Source organism: Sminthopsis crassicaudata, chromosome 2 (assembly GCF_048593235.1).
Source record: "Sminthopsis crassicaudata isolate SCR6 chromosome 2, ASM4859323v1, whole genome shotgun sequence".
In the NCBI taxonomy this organism is placed as follows: Eukaryota; Metazoa; Chordata; class Mammalia; order Dasyuromorphia; family Dasyuridae; genus Sminthopsis; species Sminthopsis crassicaudata.
In genome coordinates, this window is record NC_133618.1 from 552,012,992 (window position 1) to 552,027,167 (window position 14,176).

The 14,176-nt window shown below is 33.6% G+C and overlaps 1 protein-coding gene across 1 annotated transcript in view; it reads left to right on the plus strand.

The window, feature by feature from the left end:
- Window positions 1-14,176, plus strand: part of ADAMTS17 (ADAM metallopeptidase with thrombospondin type 1 motif 17) — a 451,660-nt gene that overhangs the window by 78,658 nt on the left and 358,826 nt on the right.

Genomic DNA, 14,176 nt, shown 5'->3' on the forward strand with positions numbered 1-14,176 from the left:
AATTTTGACACTAATAATTAATGTTGATAATAGTTCTTTGTGATTTGTAGCAACTCATTGAAGTCACTACATATATTTTATATAGTACAGCTCAGAAAGGGGATGACTTGCCCAATGTCATACAATTTTAAAATTTCAGATTTGGAATTCAAAGTTGATTTTCTCCCAACTCTTTACCTACTACTTTTTTTTCTAATATGTCATACTATTTCTCAATACAATTATCTTATAGTTTATAATATGTATGGTGAGATTTTCATGAATATCATGAACAGGGTCATATGTATCAAGCTTTATATTCTTTAAAATCAAGGCTGATTATCCAATATTTTGAAGTCAGGGTTCTTTTTAACTTGAGTTACCGTGTGGCGCCTCACTCACCTTTGAGAATGATGAGCTCTCTTTATTTTTAATAGAAGTAATTCAAATTGTAAGATTGAACAAATTACTTATTTTCTGGATATGATGTACAGTAACTATGGTGGCCATAGATGATTCTACCGTTTTTTTCTGAGGGTCTCATCAGCCTTTAATGATACTCAGCACTGTTTTCTCAGAAGAAAAGGGAAAAAAAAAACAAAAAAACTTCCTTCATTTTCACATGGGTAATGATGGGATTTCAATGCAAGGTTCGTCACAAATGTAATACCAAAGAATAACTAATAGCAGGTAGTAATTCTCTAGACCCTTTAATTTGTGGGTAATTTATTTGATGCACTTACTTAATTCTATTTTTAAAGTTATCCCAAGGCATAAGTTCAAAGGATAAACAGTTATTATGGTAAGAAAAATAGCAATGGAACATATAATTAAGACTATCCTATTTATTTATATCATTTCCCCCTTTTTTGGTGGGCAGGGATTTAACTGTTAATGTGAAGGGAAGAAGTGGGGAAGATATAGGGTGATGTTTCCCCTGCTGATCTGTGTCTACAAGCAGCACAGTACCAGTTTTCTTTTGGGCAAGACACTGATTCAATTTCCTTCTCTATAAAATGGAGTCTAATTGTTCTCTAAAATTCTTTCTAAAGTTTTGGATTTTATGAATTCCTGAGACTAAATAGGAGAAATTTATAAATGTATGAAGACTGGTTAAGCATACTTACATTCACTTTCAACAGATTGGCTTTACTTAAATGCAATTCATCTTAAAATGCAGTGAAAAATGCTTTAGATTCATGATTCAATGCCTTTTTTCTGTCATAAAGTTAAAGGGATCTCGTCTAGTAATAACCTTTATAAAAATGGTTTTGTTGATGATTATTAGAATAAAGAAAAAACAATATTTTCATCCTCCCTTTGATGCTTAGTAATTCTGTGACCATGGACAAGTTTTTTAAGTACTCAGCCTCAGCCTTAATAATTATTTACTAAATTAAAAATGAGTTATTATTTCTTGTGAATGGAGTTCTCATATAAAATCACAGATGATTGATATATTAATAAAATTATTATAATGACAAAATGCAAGTGAGTTTTGGGAGTTTTCTAAGCTAGAGGAAAAAATGAAGAAGACTATTTTATTCCTTAATTTTTAATAAACATGAAAAACATGTACTTTCTGATAATGATATTTTTGTAAAATTTTTTTAAAAATCTGTAGTCATTGAAGTTTTGAATCCAAATTGAGTCACTTTACCCATTAATTTGGTGAAGCAAAAGAATTCCATTTGAGGATTTTTGTGGAAATATTAGGAAACTATGCTAGTTGATATTTTAAAAAATAATCTTTTAAACTAAGGAGTAAGAGTGGTAGTGATTTAAGTTTATATTCATAGCTTCTTACCAGCTGTGCCTAAGAATCTTGTCATTAGGGCATAGTTGGCTTGAAACAAGCATAAACATGAAGCAGTGATCTCTTGAATGTTATCCAAAAGACAAAATGTTTCATGTGTGCTTTCAGGCATATGAATGTTTTTTTTTTTTTTTTTTTTTGGATTTTTATGCCTTTATTAGTAGATGGTAGCACCTTTCCAAATACATTTTGTGGAAAACTAAGATAAATAACTATCTTACTTCAAAGTAAATATGGTCTCTAGCACAATCTCTATATTTTCTATACTTAGAGAATGAAGATAAGAACAAAGAAAGAAAAATTTTTCTCTTTTGTGGAAATACAAGTATATATATAACATTATGTTAAAAGTGGATCAACTTTTCCTTTTACTTTTTATGATGTCATCATTTAAAACATAAATTTCTCTGTGACTTTATATTTATACCTATCTCCATATTTTCATTGTGTTTTATGGGCCATTATAAGTTAAACCAGTTTTGGTCAGAGATGTAACTGAAATTCAAGCAATGGTGGAATTTACAAACTACTGTCAAATGATTTAAATGCACTAGTACCAATAAACATCTAGAATATATTATTTACATAGAGAGTTCATGAACATTGAGAGAGAAGAGAAGCAATCAGTAGAATCTATAATGGCCTCACCAAAACCAAGTAAGGAAAAATTAATCTTATTTCCTTTTTTTAATAAGTTACTTTGTTAAAGTTTACATATATTTGTATCTACAGTACTTGACACAGTGTCTGGAACACAATAAGTGCCTAACAAATGCTTGTCACTTACTTGCCTGATATAATAATGGTACTAAGAATATTGCTTAATGATTCAGTTGTTCAGCTGGAGGGATGACTCTACTGTCAATCAATAAACATTTATTAAATGCCTATTATGACCCAGTCACTAAGCTAAGTATTAAGGATAAAAAAATGTGGCAAAAGATAATCACTGCCTTCAAAGAGCTCAGAAGCTAATGAGCGTGAGACAATAGCCAAACAAATATGTACAAACAAGCTGTATATACAAAATAGGAAACAATTTAAAAAGGAGCTTCACTAGAATTAAAGATGATTGGAAGAGATAATATTTTAAATGAGACATCAAGGGATCCAGAAAAGTCAGTAGACAAAAATGAGGAGAGAAAGCATTGCAAATATAGAGAAAAGCCAAAAATAATGGCTGAAATCAGGAGGTGATGTGTCATATTCAAGGAACAAGAAGGAGGGAGGCCACTGGACCACTGGACCAAAACATGCATGTCAGAAAGTAATATTTGGGAAGACTGGAGGGGGAAAGGGAAAAATGGTAAGGCTGTCATTAAGGGCCTTGAATGCCAGAGATTTTATATTTGATTCTAGAAGTGATGGGGAGTCATTGGAGTTTTTCTGAGTAGGGAGGTGACATGTTCAGACTTATGCTTAAGAAAATCACTTGAAGTGGGGAGAGGCTTGAGGCTTTGAGGGTTACTAGCAGGCTACTGCTGTAGTTCTAGTTTGAATCCATGATGGACCTACTCCAACATGGTGGCAATATCAGAGGAAAGAGGAGGGCTTATTGGAGAAAATCAGGAATAAGAAATGTTCTAACAACTTAGAAGAGAGTGTCAAAGAGAAAAGACTGATCAAACATGTCAAAGAGCTCTTAAGAACAAGTTTTGTTCAAAAACCTCAGCTGGCCCAATGCCACACCATTGTACTATATAACACACCATGCAGTGTCCTATCAAGGAAAACTATAATTCACACCAGAAAGAGTATGATGAACATGGTGAAGGAAAAAATTATTGTTGGCAATTTGATAGAGGGAAGTTTTTGTAGAATGATGTAGTTGGAAGCTAAATTATAGGGGATCAAAAGAGAGAAGTGGTAGCTAAGAGGTATAGTAGATAGATCACTGAGTCTGGAATCAAGATCTGAGTTTAAATCTGGACTTAGAAGTCATTTAACCTTCATTACCTCAGTTTCCTTATCTATAAAATGAGCTGGAGAAGGAAATGGCAAACCAATCCGATATCTTTGCTAAGAAAACCCCAAATGGGGCCACAAATAGTTGGGCATGCCTGAGTAACAACAAAGAAGAGTGAAAAGAGAGAACGTGGAGGCATCTCTTATAGATTACTTTTTCAAGGAATTTCATTGCAAAGACAAAAAAAAATAAGGTGAAATAATGGGTTTGGAAAGATCAAGTGAGGATTTTTTGGAGACACCGGCATGCTTATAGGTAGTAGAAAGGTGTCTCCACACAGGCAGAGATTGAGGATATTGTTAAAGTAGAAGGGACATCTTCTCTTGGTGAAAACAGGATGGAATGAAATGGCTTTTGTGAATGGAAGCACAAATTTTGGTAAGAAGTAAGACCATGCCTTCATATGAGAAAGGGGTGAAAGAAGAACTAGTTAAAGAAAGCATCCAGGGGATACGGAGGGTAGAAAAGGAGAGAAGAGGTAGCTCATGGCTAAAGAATGGCCTCAATTTTTCTGTAAAATATGAAACAAGGTTCTCATCTGAGAGGTGGAGATGGGGAGGTAAGGAGTCATAGAAGGATTGAGGATGGATGAAAAGGTTTAGAAGAATTTAGAAGAATGGTGAGTTGGCTAGGGGACTAATAAGGGAGGTATAATAGAATTGGAGACTTAAATTGCCTTGCAAGGTAGTCCCCCTAGCCAACTCTCCACTCTTCTTACAGCAGCAAGTTTCCTCTTAAGGTTTTGTAGCATAAATTTATAGTGGACCAAGTAAGAATGGTGATGTGATTTTCTTCACCCATGTACAAGAACACCACAAGTCTAGAAGCAAAGGCAAAGGATGATAGAAGTAGATAACTTCTAGATAGAGTCCTAGTTAATGATTCTGACTATGTTGATTAGCCGGACACAATCAGCAACATTATTAGGGAGGGCAGAGTTTCAAAAAAAGAGTAATATGTAAAGTTGAACAGGTTCAACAAGGAATTAAGATAGATTAAAGAGGATTACATGGCCTTTCATTGGGCTTCATTGTTCATTTGAAAAGCTTTATCACTGATTTTAATGAAGATACAGAAGGGATGCTTATCAAGCCTTACTTATGGTACAATGATAGTAGGAGTTGATGACATAATTAGGATTCCAAAAATCCTCCATAGGTGAGAGTGATAGCCCAAGGCACCAGTATTAAATTTAAAAGAATTTAGATTAAAACAGATAACTCACAATTATACAATGGGAAACCTGACTTTAAGATTGTGTGAAAGAGAGGAGTTTCAGTTGACAGCAAGCTCAATATATCATCATGATGACACAGCTGCTAAGAAGCTATTACAAGTTGAGATAGGTCTAGGTAGAAATAAATAGTATCCCAATAAAAAGAGGTAATAAGTCTATTTTACTATGAACTACTCAGGCCACATTTGGATTATTATGTTCAGTTCTCAAGTCCTACATTTTAAAAGGAATATAGTCAAACCGCATACTCAAAGCAAAACAAATAGAATAATAAAAATTTGGGCAAGCAAATACAAAGTTATTTTACTTCAAAGCCAATATAATATCCAAAGCAATTTCCAAATATTCTATGTATTAAAATAAGGATAAGGACAAAGGAGGGAAAGTTTTTCTTTTGTCAGATCATATGAGGAAGAAAGTATTGCTGATAATATTTGTCTGAAGAAGAGAAAATTTGAGGCTGCCGTTATAGAAAAGGATTAGATTTCTGTCAAATGACTAAACTAAGACAACTAAGTGGACATTATAGAGAAAGTTTTTTAGCATAGTTTGAGGACTTTCTAACTCTTAGTACTGTTAAACAATAGAACAGAAGGTCTTTTAAAGTAGTAAGTTCTCTCTTTCAGAAGATGTTTAAGCAGAATGGAGAGATACCACTGAAGCATCTCAGAAAAGGTATTCCTACATTGGATCCTTTCAGTTAGAAGACTTTATAATCTTCTGGTCTTATAATAATATGAAATGATTTTTAAATGTGTGTCATAAGTTCCAGACTATATTTAGAGTTAATGCCAGTCCTTGCTTATTTTCTCATCTTTTTGCATTTTCCTAAGCTAAATTTCCTAATCAAAAGTTTGGTTTTAAAAAGAAAACAACCAATTACAGCAAATAATTTTGTCAGTATTAATCATGAGTTTCTGATTTAAAAAAAAAATCTAGTAAATATTTGCCATGGCCTTGGTGTATCCTGTAGTAATAATAATGACATAAACATAAATAAGAACAATTTACATAGCACTTAAAAGTTGAAAAGTACTTCACAAACATCATCCTCATCTTCATAACAACTTTGGGAGTTATGTTCCATTATCCCCATTTTATACATGAGGAAACTGAGGCAAAGGGTCAAATGACTTGCCCGAGGTTACACAACTAGAAATCTGACCTGAGATCAAATTTAACCTCAGGTTTTCCTTAATCCAGGTTTACTGTTCCACCTACCATGTCACTTATCTTTCTTATCCCTGCATTATAGAATACTTTCCTTTCCTTGAAACTCTCTCCTCATGTAATTTTGGCAAAACTACATTATTTGGGATCTTTTCATAGCCATTAAGCATTTTTTTCCGTCTTCTTAATTGGCTTCTTTTTCTCCATCTTCTCTCTCATTTCCAAGGCTCAATCTTTGTTTCTCTGATCTGCTATTCTATCTCTTCTCTCTTATGTTTTTTTTTTCCCCATGGAGGTTTCATCAGTTCTCATGGTTTCTTGGTTAACATAGCCAAAAACTATCATATAGCCTTGCCTCCATTCTGAATCCAGGCATTTCTATGTTGAAGTTCTATCTTCAGCACTTCTAATTTAGTGTGCTATGGTGATAAAGTCATTGCAGCTTGATATAGAGGTCTTAGATTTGAATTCTCACTATATCATGTGCCACTAGTGTATGCTATGGGCCAAAACTCTGAACTTGAAACAAAAGATTCTTACCAAGTGCTAAGTCAGTGGAATTGATAGAGATAATGGTTATCTAGTTTAGCATGGTTCAGTATGATTGATTTAATCTTACAACAAATAATGGGTTCCTAGTGATATAATGATTGGTTTATACTCAGAGTAGAGCATATAAGTACAAGATTCTTCATTTATCTGTTTTGAATTTCATCATATTAGCTTCTGCTCAAATGTTCTAGCCTCTAGCCTTTCAAAACCTGACTCTCTCATTTGGTTAGCTATTCTTCCCAGAGTTTGGGCATATGTGAATGTGAAAAGCATATCATATATATCTTATTCAAGTCATTGACAAAAAATATTAAACAACACAGTGCTGAGCACAGGTTCCTTGAAGACTTCCTACTGGTTACATTGAATCAATAACTATTCTTTGAGATTAGCTTCTAAGCAATTATTATCAACTAATTCACCTTTCTTTATCTTCTCTACTAGAGTACCATGAGATACTTTGTCAGAAGCTTTGTTAAAATATGGGCAATGTCATCATTTATTTAGCAATCCTGAACAACAACAACAAAAAAAAAATGAAGTTTTTTTGGGGGATGACCACTTCTTGATAAAGTCACACTGACACTTTGCAGACACTATTAACCTTTTTCACATGTTAATCATCTCTCTGATAATTTCTCCTAGCATTTCTCCCTATCAGACTCATAGGTCTCTAATTTTTCTTTCTTAAAAAAATTGTGACAATATTTGACATTCTTTAATCTTGTGGCATCTTTCATTTTTCATTCAGCAATCACATCTGACAGGACTTTCAACACTGATAATAGTGTTTATCTAAACTATGAATTCATTGAAGGCAGTTAGGTGCCGTATGTCTTCCTGGGTATTGACTATTTGTTAGTCTTTTTTTGTCATGTAGAAAATAGGGGATTCAGAGCTCTTTGATCTATGAGAAAAGGAAAATTTTAAAAAATTAATTAATTGAATTTCACCTTTATTAAATCTTTTCCTTGCCTTCTAATGGCCATTGTCCAATTTCTTTTTTGAATAGTTAGCATGGTTACATGGTTGTGGAAGCAGCACATAGAATACTCTGAGTCAAAAAAATTCTCTCATAAACTCTAAGTTTAACTTTTAACTTAAAAGCTTATGCCTAGTGGCAGATGCCTGGCTTAGATGCACATAGAGCTTGAAATCCAACAGACAGTTGGCTTACATTAAAGAGCAAGAACCAATTTGGGCTACAGAAAACAAAATGTTACCCTATAAGCCAGTTGAAGGCTTTGATGTATGTCATCTTGGCTATCAGCCCCTCTAACTGGGTGATGTGGCAACATGGCTATCTGCAAAATTGCTATAGAACACTATTTAAAGCATAAAACTTTTTATAGTTTATTTCCTTCCAACACCTTCTTTGGGTAGATTTGCTTCAGGGAAAACAATGTGACACACAGAAAAAAAACAATGAAATGTAGTTTTATATCAAATACAATTCTAAGTTACAATCTCTAAATTAAAATGAAATCTAGAGATAAGAAGCTACCTTGTTGCTATGTATTTTCAATTTTTGAGACTGTATACTCATTTATACTAGTTTCTTTTATGTTAATTGTGAAAATGGCCTTGGGCTATAGTTTTACCATTTTATTTCCTTGAACAAAATAGTACTTAGTTTTGTGTTTTGCTGTGCTAGACATTAAGCAATGTTTATTTGAGTTTGTGACTATGAAGGTAAAATGTTCATGTGACAACATAATAACATATATAAATCACAGAGTTTTGCTCTTTGGGGCATGCGTTTTTATCTTCCAAAAATTTTAGACTAGTAAAAACTGAAATTTAAATTTTAAGCCTGGTTCCCAATGCCATCTCCTACAGTGAATGATCTAAATCTTTCCCCTCTCTTCAAACTCTTGATGTTATTCCAAACCTTAAATCATAAAGATTTTAAAGAATTAGAGAGGTAACTTGGACTGGAGAAAAGCACATAATATCCCAGTTTTCAAAAAAAAAAAAAAAAAGGAATAGAATGAACTATGCAGAATATAAGACAATTAGATTGACATTTTCTGTCAAAATTTGGAAAAATTATTAAAGGAATAGTCAATAACTAGAAAAGGGATCACAAAGAGCTACTCTTACTTTCTTACATATAAAATTACTTGACTAGTTGAGGAGGATGATATAAATGTACTTTGTTTATCTTTTATCCAAACATTTGGCAAATTTCATGCTATTCTTATGGACAAGATATAATGATGTGGGCTAAATGAAGTACAAATTAAGTGTCTTGCTGATTGACCAGAAACTGGGTAGAAAGAACAATCATTAATGGTTTGATGTCAACAATAATAGGTCATTAAGCATATATTAACTGCTGAAGATACAAAGAAAGGCAAAAGACAGTCCCTATATTCAAGGAATTTGCAATCTAACTTGGAAAGAAATCTCTTGTGGGCTGCCCCAGGGATCTGTACTGAGTCTTGTGCTGTTAATTATTTTTATTAATTACTTGGATAAAGGTACAAATAGCATATTTGTCTACTTTGTAGATAATACAAATGGGAAATGAGTGAAAAAAGATCTTGTTTGTAAAAGACTGGGCCAAATCTAAAAAGGTAAAATTTAATGATAATAAAAGTGAAATCTTTTACTTGGGTTCTAAAAGTCAAATTCAGAAGTAAAAATGGGGGAGGCACACCTGTAGAGGGCTGAAATTCCAAAAAGGTATGCTTGAATCATACAACTGAGCACTTAAGGCTAATTACCTATTTGAAGTGAGACAATGAAGTGAGACCATTGATGCTTGCTTAATATTTGGTGTTAAAATAATAGTAGGCAAGGATTGGAGGGCTTGGGGGGTAAAGGGGGAAGAAGAAAGGCCAGAGTCATTTGGTGGCAAGACAAGGAGGAAAGAGGCTGGAGACTCCGGACTCCGGAATCCAAGATACAGCTTTGGCAAGTCATGTAACAGCTTGCCTGCCTCCTTCACTTCTCCTCCTAAAGACCAAGAATTTTGATTTATCCTGACTCTGGTTGACCCTGAAGCTCTCCAGGGAGCTAGCCTATGCTTTACACACACTAGATAGCATATTATTGAAATTAGATCTGAAAGTTTTAGCTAACTGTAGATTCTATATCAATCATCATTTAGAGAAAAAAAAATTTGATTTTGTTATTTACTATCAATGTCCTTGGGAATGTCACTTAATAATCTAGTTTTATATCTGTAAAACCAAGAGTATTGGACTAGATGACCTTTAGGGAACCTTCCAGCTCTAAGTCACTATGATGCTACAATCATAAAATAGCATGATGGACAACCAAGAAAGAAAATGGGAACTTGAACTATTTCAAGAGAAGAATAGTGTCCAACGCTAGGTCCTTGATAGTCTCATTTTTTTTTAATAATATTTTTTTCCCAATTACATCTGAATGTTTAACATTTTTTTATCCCTTATGTCCCACTTCCAAACAACCTGACAGAGGTCATCATACATAGGTCAATCATTTAAAACATTTCCATATTAATCATTTTATACAAGAAGACTTGAACACAAAAATAATGGAAAAAAAAAGAAAGTGAAAAATAGTATGCTTCAATCTGTATTCAGATAACATCAATTCTTTCTTTGAGGAAAGATAGCATGTTCCAACCCTGATTATCTGGAGAGTATGAATAGAAAAACAATCTGACTGTAGGAACTAGGGCTGGCTAGTTTGGAAAAGAAGACAGTAGGAAAGGTTGTCATGTGGAAGAAGTATTAGATTTTTCAGCTTTTCTCCCTCCTGGGTAGGACTAATAGCAATGAATAAAAGTTACAAGGGGACACATAGACCTTATTTAAAAACAATGCTTTATTTTATTTTATTTTTTAAACAATGAGTGCTATCCAAAAATGGAACAGGCTGCACTGAGAATCAGTTACTTCTCACTAACTCACAACTGTAAGATTTTGTCATTCATTGAGAAGTTTAAGGTTGTTCAGGCTTGAAGTTGCTCAATTTACCATGTCTCACAATTTGTCAGCTTCATTACTTATTATTTCCCCTACTTTGTCTTCTCTTGACAGTCATAGAAGAGACAGCATTTTTTTTTCACAGCTAAATGCTCTCTCTGTGTTCATGATCTTATTTCCCACCTCCTCCAGAACTTTGCTCTAGTTATCAATTCCATTTTTTTTCATAAATCTCCACTGTCTTTTCCCAAGGACCATTACATGTGTTCATCTTTCCAAAATCCTAAGTAAATGAATTTCCTAGGATGCTTTTGTCCTGTCTATTTACCTTCTAATCTTTCACCAATCTCTCAAACTTCCTGAGAAATTTGCTACACTTAGTACCTCTCCTTTAACTATGTTGAAATTTAGCTTCTGATCACCATTTTAAGTTGTTGTTGTTCATTTTTTTTTATGTTGTGTCCAACTCTTCATGACCCTATTTGGGGTTTTCTTGGCAAAGATACTGGAGTGGTCTGCCAATTTCTTCTCCAGTTCATTTTACAAATGAGGAAACTGAGACAAACAGGGCCCAGGACTCTCTTTACTGTACCACAGTATCAAAAACCTCTTCAGCATTGAATTGCTTCCAGGAGATAATATAAACTCCAAGTCCATTGAACATTTGAAACACTTTATCACCTGGCACCAGCCATCTTTTAAGATGTATTTCACATTACTCATCTTCCTGACCTCTGGATTCTAGACATACTGGCCTACTTGAGACCTTGTGTCTTAGTCCAGAGTATCACCTATGCCTAGAATATCCTTCCTCTTTCTTTTAGAATCTCAATCTACATTTTCAATCTACATGTTGTATTTCCTTCCCCCACCCTACTAGCACATAAGCTCTGAAAAGGCAGAGGCTTTTTTTTTTTTTTTTTTCCTGAAGCAATTGGGAATAAGAGACTTGTTCAGGGTAACACAGCTAAGAAGGGTCTGAGACTAGATTTGAACTCACGTCCTCCTGACTTCAGGGCTGGTGCTCTATCCACTGCATCAACTAACTGCCCCAGAAGTCAATATTCACATGACTCATTATCTTGCTAACAAGAATTGCTTAATAAAGTGTGTTGCTTGTGTTTGAATTAAGTAGCTTTTTGCAATGTTCATTTTTCTTTACTTTTTTTGCAGTAATCTGACACATTTGACTACTCCATCCAACTAGAGTCTTTTTTTTTCCCTAGGCTTAAAGGAACCTCTATTTTTTTGGTTTCCCTCCTACCTATGTAGCCATTCTTTGTCTAATTTATTAGCTTCACTTGTGAGCTCTTTAAGTTAACATTTCCTCAAACTTCTGTCCTTGACTCTCTTCTTTTCTAATTTCATTCTCTCTCAATAATTTTTTCATCCTCACAGCCATATCCAGGCTGGAAGGTCTAAAACATCAATATCCAGTTTTGACTTCTCTTCTGAGATGAAGACCCATAGTCCAACTATTTATAGGACATCTAAGTTGAATACTCCATCAGCATTGTTTGGACATTATCTTTTTTTTCCAAATCTGCTCCTCTTTATTTTGTAGAACTCAGGAATGGGTATCTTTTAGCAATACTAGAGGCAGTTTTCTAAACTTCCATATTCTAAACTTTGGGGTTATTTTAAGACTCTCCTTTTTTTTTTACACATCTTTTATCCATTCATTTCTCAATCTTTCTTGGCATTATGTTTGCAATATCTTTTGCATCTCTCCTATCTCACCATAAATCTAGTACCAGACAACCTTTCTTATTTTAGTTAATGATATTCCTTTCCATAACTGTATGCTGTAACTAAAATAGACAATTTCATTTTGGAACACATATTATAACTTTCCATCTTCAAGCATCTGTTTACACTCTCTTTTCATACTTATCCCTACCTTTCTTCATCTGTTGAATTTCTACCAAGAATTTAAAGCTCAATTTGCATGTTACCAACTACATATAATATTTCTTGATCACTTTGTATGTAACAACTTCCTACTTCTATGCCGATTTAATTCAGTTCTCATGCATCACTGTATAGCATAGTTATCTTCATTTGCTTCGTCTTTCTACTGAAATATAAGTTTCATGAAGACATGGATCAATTATATTTTTATCTAAATATATCTTCTCAGAATCTGTCATAATGCTTCCCCATAAAATAGATATCTCTTGAATTGAAGTGAGCCTAATGGTTAATTTTTAAAGAAGTGTTTAAATTAAGGCTGTTGATATTCCTTAAATTATAAAATTTAGAACAAGTTACATAATTTTTATATTTTTACCCATTTGGGGATGAAAGATAATTAAGAAATGACCTCATGTTTGGCCTATTATTATTATCCGAGTGTCAAAAACAACTCATTGAGAGACTTACATGAACTGATGCTGAGTGAAATGAATAGGACCAGGAGATTGTTGTATACTTCAACAACAATACTATATGATGATCAATTCTGATGGGCGTGGCCATTTTCAACAATGAGATGAACCAGATCAGTTCCAGTAGAGCAGTAATGAATTGAACCAGCTACACCCAGTGGGAGAACTCTGGGAGATGACTATGAACCACTGCATGGAATTCCCAATCCCTCTATTTTGTCCGCCTGCATTTTGGATTTCCTTCACAGGTTAATTGTACACTGTTTCAAAGTCCAATTCTTTTTGTACAGCAAAACAACTGTTTGGACATGTATACATATATTGTATTTAATTTATACTTTAACATATTGAACATGTATTGGCCAACCTGCCATCTGGTGGGGGGGGGGGAGGGAGAGAAGGAAGGAGGAGAAAAATTAGAACAAAACGTTTGGCAATTGTCAATGTTGTGAAATTACCCATGCATATATCTGGTAAATAAAAACTATTTAAAAAAAATAACTCATTTCTTAACAAAGGGAATTTTTGAAAAATAATACCAAACATTTTATCACATAAATTCAGTTTGCCTTATTTCTCTATGAATACAAAAATCCCAAATGAGAAGATGATTCATTCTATTGTTTAGAATTTTCAAACATTTTTTTAAGTCATGAAGTGCTATTGAAAGTTTTATCATTAGGATAAACATTATAATGTTTGACCCACTTTAGCCTTCAAACATTTATGTAGTATTGCTAATTGGCTTAAGCTTCCTATCACCTGATTTGACCTTGTTTAAATTTCCAATATAATATATGCTCTGTGCTGCTGCTATATCAGCACTGTGATCTTGGCAGCAAATGGATAAATTTCTAATGTCATCTCTTGCTGGCAGAGAAATCTAAACTTGCATTTTGTTCTTTTTAGGCTGACTAGAAAACAAAACACATCAATTTGGAATTTCCAGGCAATTTTTACCACCTTAATCTCAAGCTTTTCTAATCTGGATTCAGTCCCTAGCATTCTATTCCACTTGTTAATAACTAAATACAGTAAAATATAGTACTATGCCTTCATTTTCTTTGACTTTCCTTCAATATCAGACACTGCTGACAATTTCCTCTGTCTGGAAATTCTCCTTTGGCTTCTTGACACTACACACCCCTG